The sequence below is a fragment of the Pongo pygmaeus genome, chromosome 21 (genome assembly GCF_028885625.2).
Source record: "Pongo pygmaeus isolate AG05252 chromosome 21, NHGRI_mPonPyg2-v2.0_pri, whole genome shotgun sequence".
NCBI classification, from domain to species: Eukaryota; Metazoa; Chordata; class Mammalia; order Primates; family Hominidae; genus Pongo; species Pongo pygmaeus.
Genome location: NC_072394.2, coordinates 44,508,752 through 44,517,179, shown reverse-complemented (window position 1 = coordinate 44,517,179; position 8,428 = coordinate 44,508,752). Strand labels below are relative to the sequence as shown.

The window sequence follows — 8,428 nt, the reverse complement described above, 5'->3', positions numbered from 1 at the left end:
AGACTGGGACACAAGTGAAGTGTGAGTTGCTGCTGGGACTTGGTCACGATCTGGGCAGGGACCCCTGCATCCAGGGCTGGAGTGCAAGCTAGGTACACACTAACATTGCCAGGGATGTGGGGCAAGCCCCATTAGAACTAGGATGAAGCAGGGATATGTATTCTCCACCTGCTGGCCCAGACTGTGGCCACTGAAGCTGGCCCCATCTTCTCCAGTGGGATATCCTCAGTGCAACTGCTACTTCCCTCATTGGAACACTCCACCTGGAGCCTAAGGATTGCCATGCCCTCACTCACAGTGCCTAGTGCCCTCTCTCACCATTGGGAAGCACAGGCCCATCCAACCTGACTATGCCATTCTCCCTCTTAACACAGAGCACACAGTCCAGGTGATTGCCCAACCTAATCCACCACCTCGGGCACCTGACCACTCCTTCCATGGGCCTGAAATTGAGACTAAACTCCCAGCCACTACCACCTTAGCTGGCTCTTACCAGCAAGCATAACATGTGGGTCTGAAGACTGCTCAACCTAGCCATTTACAAGCACTGCCAACATCAATATGCACACCACTTGGACCCCAGAAAATTGCTCCAGTACTGCTATTGTCATCGCCCATGCCACACCAGCTTCTCAGGGGCCCAGGAACCCACTCACCCATCTGATCCACTGCTGCCACTACTGACATTCACGTAAGCCACGGGAGGCCCAAGAATCAGCCCACCAGTAACTGCCAACACAGTTGCCAGTGTACACCATAATGGGACACAAAGATAGGCACACTCAGCTCACTGCTGCCATGACTGCGGCCTGAAGACTGACCCAACTGCCATCTCAGTCTCCATCACAACTTTACCACAACCTTCACTAATAACCACAACGTAACCCACTGAGGAAATAACAGATTCCACTAACACTGTCTACAGACAAAGAAATCATGCAGAGACTACATTACTGTATGCACCCAGAATCAAAGTAATGTGTCCTACCCACTCAATACCATACATAGAGCTTCAGGAAAAAGTTCTCCCTACAAAAGTAAATCAAAAATAGAAAAAAAAAATGACTGTTACACCAGATGTGCAGATATCGATTGTAAGGACACAGAAAACATAAAAATGCAGGGAAATATGACACCTGCATAGGAGCACAATAATTATTCAGCAATAGATCTTAATCAAAAAGAAATTTAAAATTCCATATAGAGAATTCAAAATATTGATTTTAAAGAAGCTCAATGTGATACAAGAGAATTCTGAAAAACAATTCAAGGAAATAAGAAAAGCAATTCAAAATAAACATAAGAAATTTACCAAAGAGATAGATACTTCTTAAAATAACTAAATGTAAATTCTGGAACTGAAAAATTTATTGACGCAAATACAAAATACATTTGAATGCTCCAACAATAGACTAGATCAGGCAGAAGAAAGAATCTCAGAACTCGAATATAGGTCTTTTAAGATAACCCAGTCAGACAAAAATAAAGGAAAAAAAGAGTTAAAACAATAAGCAAAGCCTTCATGACATTTGGGACAACACGAAGTTATTAAATATTTGAATTGTCAGTATTCCCAAGGGTGAAGAGAGAAAGAAAGAATTGGAAAACCTATTTAATTAAATAATAGACAAAAACTTCCCAAGTCTAGCAAGATATTTAAACATTCAGATACAAGAGGCTCAATCTTCCAGCAATTCCCAGGAAAATACAACACAAAAGGTCTTCTCCATGGCGTATTATAGTCAAACCGTCTTAAGTCAAAGAAAAAGAATGAATCCTAAAAACAAGAGAAAAGCATTTCATCACCTATAAAGGAAACTTCAGCACACTAACAGATTTCTCAGCAGAAATCGTACAGACCAGAAGATAATAAGATGATACATGCAAACTGCTAAAAGAAAAAAAAAACTGTCACACAAGAATACTACATTCGGCAAAATTATCCTCCATAAATGAAGGAGAAATAAAGTTTTTCTCAGACAACCAAATGCTGAGGGAATTCATTAGCACTAGACTGGTCCTACAAGAAACGCTCAAGAGAGTCCTAAAACTGGAAATGAAAAAACAACATTTACCATCATGAAAATACATGAAAATATAAAATTCACTGGAAAAGCTATTACAAAATGGAGAAAGAAAAAACTCAAGTGGTACCACTACAGAAACCCATCAAACAATAAAAGAGAAAGAAAAGAACAAACAATATATAAAATAACCAGAAAGCAATTAACAATATGACAGGAACAAAGCCTGACATATCAATAACTTTGGATGTAAACGGATTAAATTCTCCACTTAAAAGATAGAGAAGCAGTGTCTCCCGGCCCGGCCCCGCGCACCTGCTCCAGCCATGATGAGCTTCCGAAGCGCGGACGCGTTGCTGGGCGCCCTGTTCCTGCCGTTGCACGGCGGCGGCAGCCTCCACTAGGCGCTGGCCCCAAAGAGCGGCGCAGGCGGGACGCGCTCGGCCGCCGGCTCCTCCAGCGACTTCCACTCATGGACGTGGACGTCCGTGAGCTCCGTGTCCGCCTCGCCCAGCCGCTTCTGCGGCGCAGGCGCCACCTCGAGCACCGACTCGCGGGACACGCTGAGTAACCAGCCAGAGGGATGCGTGGTGGCGGTGGCTACAGCGAGCAGTGAGGAAGAGCAGCTGCAGGCGCCGAAGGACCGCTTTGCGGGCTACATGGACAAGGAGCCGCAGCTGGAGGCGCACAACCGCAGCCTGGAGGGCGAGGCAGGCCGCGAGATCCATGAGACGCGCGGTGCGATGCTGCGCCTGGGCAGCTGCGCCTGGAACAGGAGCACCTGCTCGAGGACATCACGCACGTGTGCCAGCGCCTCGACAATGAGGTCTGGCAGCGCGAAGAGGCCGAGGCGGCGGCCCGCGCAGGGGGCAGGCTGAGTTGCGCAACGCCCTCAAGTGCGACGTGACATCGGCGCTGAGCGAGATCGGTGCGGCGTGCAGCTTGAAGGCCATGCAGTGCAGAGCACGCTGCAGTCCGAGGAGTGGTTCTGAGTGAGGCTGGACTGACTGTTAGAGGCAACGAAGGTGAACATAGATGCCATGCGCTCAGCGTAGGAGGAGATAACTGAGTACTGGCGTCAGCTGCAGGCCAGGACCACAGAGCTAGAGGCACTGAAAAGCACCAAAGACTCACTGGAGAGGCAGCGCTCTGAGCTGGAGGACCGTCATCAGGCCAACATTGCCTCCTACGAGGAAGTCATTCAGCAGCTAGAAGCCGAGCTGAGGACCACCAAGTGGGAGATGATAGCCCAGCAGTGAGAATACTGGGACCTGCTTAATGTTGAGATGGCTTTGGATATAGAGATAGTCGCTTACAGAAAACTCTTGGAAGGCGAAGAGTGTCGGACTAGCTTCGGCCCCATTCCTTTCTCGCTTCCAGAAAGACTCCCCAAAATTCCCTCCGTGTCCACTCACATAAAGGTCAAAAGCGAAGAGAAGATCAAAGTGGTAGAGAAGTCAGAGAAACTGTGATTGTGGGGGAACAGATGGAGGAGACCCAAGTGACTGAAGAAGTGACTGAAGAAGAGGAGAAAGAGGCCAGAGAGGAGGAGGTCAAGGAGGAAGAAGAGGGTGAAGAGGAGGGGACAGAAGGGGGATAAGAAGCAAAGTCTCACCCAGCAGAAGAGGCCACATCCCCAGAAAAGGAAGCCAAGTCCCCAGTGAATGAAGAGGCAAAGTCACCAGCTGAGGCCAAGTCCCCAGAGAAAGAGGAAGCAAAATCCCCGACGAGGTCAAGTTCCCCGAGAAGGCCAAGTCCCCAGCAAAGGAAGAGGCAAAATCACCAGCTGAGGCCAAGTCTCCAGAGAAGGCCAAGTCCCCAGTGAAGGAAGAAGCAAAGTCACCAGCTGAGGCCAAGTCCCCAGTGAAGGAAGAAGCAAAGTCTCCAACTGAGGTCAAGTCCCCTGAAAAGGCCAAGTCCCCAACAAAGGAGGAAGCGAAGTCCTCTGAGAAGGAAGAGGCAAAATCTCCAGCTGAAGTCAAGTCTCCCGAGAAGGCCAAGTCTCCAGTGAAGGAGGAAGCAAAATCCCCAGAGAAGGCCAAGACTCTTGATGTGAAGTCTCCAGAAGCCAAGACTCCAACGAAGGAGGAAGCAAGGTCCCCTGCAGACAAATCCCCCAAAAAGGCCAAAAGCCCTGTCAAGGAGGAGGTCAGGTCCCCAGAGAAGACGAAGTCTCCCCTGAAGGAGGATGCCAAGGCCCCTGAGAAGGAGATCCCAAAGAAGGAAGAGGTGAAGTCCCCAGTGAAGGAGGAAAAGAAGCCCCAGGAGGTGAAAGTCAAAGATCCCCCAAAGAAAGCAGAGGAAGAGAAAGCTCCCACCATGCCAAAAACGGAGGAGAAAGAGGACAGCAAGAAAGAGGAGGCACCCAAGGAGGAAGCTCCAGAGCCCAAGGTGGAGGAAAAGAAGGAACCGGCCGTCGAAAAGCCCAAAGAATCCAAAGTTGAAGCCAAGAAGGAAGACACTAAAGATAAGAAAAAAGCAGCCACCCCAGAGAAGGAGGCTCCTGCCAACATGGAGGTGAAGGAAGACGCTAAACCCAAAGAGATGACAGGTGGCCAAGAAGGAACCAGATGATGCCAAAGCCAAGGGACCCACCAAACCAGCAGAGGAGGAGGAGGCAGCGGCAGCACCAGAGAAAAAAGACACCAAGGAGGAGAAGGCCACCAAGGCCAAGAAGCCTGAGGAGAAACCCAAGACAGAGGCCAAAACCAAGGAGGATGACAAGACCCTCTCAAGGGACCCAAGCAAACATAAGGCAGAAAAGGCTGAAAAATCCTCCAGCACAGACCGAAAAGACAGCAGGCCTCCAGAGAAAGCCACAGAAGACAAGGCTGCCAAGGGGAAGTAAGGCACGGAGAAAGGAATGTCTGGAGCAGCCGAAGAAACTCAGAAGGGGCCCAGAGCTCAAGGATCGGAGTAATGCAATTTTCACTTTTTCTCTCTTAATGTAAGAAGAAACTGCTTAGATGATGGGGCCTCCTTCTTCAAACAGGAATTTCTGTTAGCAATATGGTAGCAAAAGAGGGCACTCCCAGCCCCCTGCCCCCACACCCTCCCCAAGCGATGGACAATTGTTATGAAAGCTTATGTAGCTGAATGTGGTACATGCTGAATGCCACAGGTAAACTCTTGTCTATAAAAAACTGCCCCCCTCCTTTCCAAATAAGTGCATTTATTTCCTCTATGTGCAACTGACAGATGACCACAATAATGAATGAGCAGTTACAAACACATTATGCTTGACATGTCTTAAACTATTTCTACATGCCTTCTGTTTTCCAAAGGAGTGGTCAAGCCCTTGCCCAGAGCTCTCTATTCTAGAAGAGCTGTCCGGGTAGGGCTGGGCACTGGCCACTGAATTGTGCCAGTGCACACTTTCCACTGGAGTCCACTTTCAACTTCTTCTGTGCAATAAAACCAAGTGTTTATAAAATGAAAAAAATAAAGAGAATAGCGGAATAGAGTCTTTTAAAAATGTGATCGAACTATTTGCTTCTTACAAGAAACTCAAATTATTAGTAAAGACACATAGACTGGAAGTAAAAAGATGGAAAAAGATATTCCATGCAGATGGAAACCAAAAATGAGCAGGAATAGTTGTACTTCTGTCACATAAAACAGACTTCAACTCAAAAACAGTAAAAAAAAAACACACACACACACACAAAGAACATTATTACATAAAGATAAAAAGATCAACCCAGCAAGAGGATATAACAATTCCAAATATATATGCACTCAATACTAGAGCATCCAGATTCATAAAGCAAATATTTCTAGGTCCAAAGAGAGAGATAAATGCAATGCAGTAGTGGTGGGGAACTTTAACATTCCACTCTCAGCATTGAGCAGATCATCTAGACATAAAATCAACAAAGAACATTGGATTTAAACGGGACTTTAGACCAAATGGACCTAACATTTACAGATCATTCTATACAACCACAGAATATGCATTTTTTCATCAGCACATAGAATATTCTCCAGGATAGACCATATGTTAAGCTACAAAGCAAGTCTCAACAAATTTTAAAAATCAAAATTATATTATCTTCTTAGACCACAATTGAATAAAATAAATAAATCAATACCAGGAGGAACTCTGGAAACTATACAAATTCATTTAAAAAATGCTCCTGAATGACTATTACATCAACAAAGAAATTAAGATGAAAATCAAAAATTTCTTGAAACAAATTAAAATGGGAATACAACAACCAAAACCTGTGGGATATAGCAAAAGCAGTGCTAAGAGGGAAGTTTATATTAATAAATGCCTACATCAAAATGTGGAAATATTATAAATTAACAGTCTAACAATGTACCTAAAGAAACTAAAAAAGGAAAAAACAACAAAACCCCAAATCAGCAGAAAAATCATAAAGATTAGAATGAACTAAATGAAATAGAGACTAAAAAATTAAAAAGTCAATAAAAGAAAAAAGTCAATTCTTTGAAAAGATAAACAAAGTCAATAAACCACTAGCTAGACTAAACAAGAAAAGGGAAGACTTAAATCAACAAAATCAGAAATGAAAAAGGAGACATTACAACTGATGCTACAGAAAAACAAAAAACGATTATGAACAACTATATGCTAACAAACTGAAAAACCTAGAGGAAATGGATAAATTCCTGGAAACACACAACCAACCAAGACTGAATCAGGAAGAAATAGAAAACTTAAATTGGCCAAAAATGAATAGTGAGTTTGAATCAGTAATAAAAACTCTCCCAACAGAGAAAAGCCCAGGACCAGATGCATTCACAGCTGAATTCTACAAAACTTACAAAGATAAGCTAATACCAATCCTTCTGAAATTACTCCCAAAAATCTAAGAGGAGGGAATTCTCCCTAATTCATTCTACAAGGCCAGCATTACCCTCATAGTAAAACCAGATAAGGACACACATGTAAAAGAGAAAACTACAGGCCAGTATCCCTAATGCACACAGATGCAAAAATCCTCAACAGAACATTAGCCAATCAAATCCAACAGCATTCAAAAACATAATTATAATAACCAAAACAGCATGGTATTGGTATAAAACTGGACACATAAACCAATGGGACAGCATAGAAAATCCAGAAATAAAGCCACATGTTAACAGCCAACTGATGTTTGGAATTTTTCATTGACACTTTATAAAATTATACTAATTTTAATTTTATTTCATTCTTATCAGAGAATTTATCCAGAATCATTTCCAATATCTTGATCATCAATTTTCTTTATAAACTAGTATAGGTTGTGATAAATATTCCATGTTTTATTGCACAAAAACAATGAAAATTTTCTTGCCATTTTCAGAACACAAAATTTAATCCAAATCTATTAAATCAAAGTCAATATTACTAATTATACATTTTTTTTTAAACCAAAGGCTACATGATGGTTTTTTGGTTTTTTGTTTTGTTTTGTTTTGGGTTTGTTTAGGGTTTTATTGGTTGGTTGGTTGGTTTGTTACCTCAACATCTGAAGGCTGCAATGTATGCCCATCAATAGTAATTCTGGGTCAGTGGAAATGGGATTACTCGCCCCTTCCCGCTGAATATCAGAATATGTGTGTATGTGAGTTTTTATAAAATGACTTCTCAGACTCTGATATGATCTTTGGGGCATCTTTCACCAACTTAGTTGAGAATCACTGAGATAAATGGAAATTAGCATCATAGCATTCATGTGAATTTTATCTTTCATTGGCATAAAATGACTTCTATCTTAATAATTGTATTTACCTTGTACTATACTTTCTTACTGATGTTAATACTGTCACTCCTAGTCTCAGTTTTTATTTTTAGCATTTTTCTTTGCCTCTTTTAGGTGAAGCTTTGACAAATAGCTATAATTGGCTTTGGTGGATTCTAAACCAAATCTAAGACAGATCTTCTTTTAATGGAGGCATTTAATCCATTTACTGTCATGTTTGGCCTTCACATATTTAACTGATACATTTAATTTGTGTCAGTCAAATCAACTTTTGACTCAGGTGGCTTTTTGTTGTAAAAGGTGTCTTCTAAGTTGTATAGACCAGTCCTTCACCTGTTTTTGCCCTCATGCCCATCCCTGCCCTTTCCGTTGCTTATTTGGTATCACAGTAGGGCTGACCCATACAGGCTGCATTTTCCAGGTTCCCTCATCCACTCCCTTCAGGATGGGTTTGGCCAGCGATACAGACTGGCAGAAGATTGCAGTGTGGAAAGCAAGAAGAAGGGTATTTCCCCCTCTTCCTTGCCTTGACTGCATCCCTTCTGTGACTCCAACTTGGGCTGGACAAGGCTCCCTCTTTTTCCAGTTTCTACTTGGTGATCCCTGCCCCTGGGTGCAGTGACACTGCTTCCATCTTTTGTCCCTACAGCCCAGAATTTCCATTCTCTGTCCTCCATATATCCTCCCCATTGA

The 8,428-nt window shown here is 43.4% G+C and overlaps 1 pseudogene; it reads left to right on the top strand.

The window, feature by feature from the left end:
* The first annotated feature begins 2,350 nt into the window (after positions 1-2,350).
* Positions 2,351-4,872, top strand: LOC129021647 (neurofilament heavy polypeptide-like; annotated as a pseudogene).
* The last annotated feature ends 3,556 nt before the right edge of the window (positions 4,873-8,428 follow it).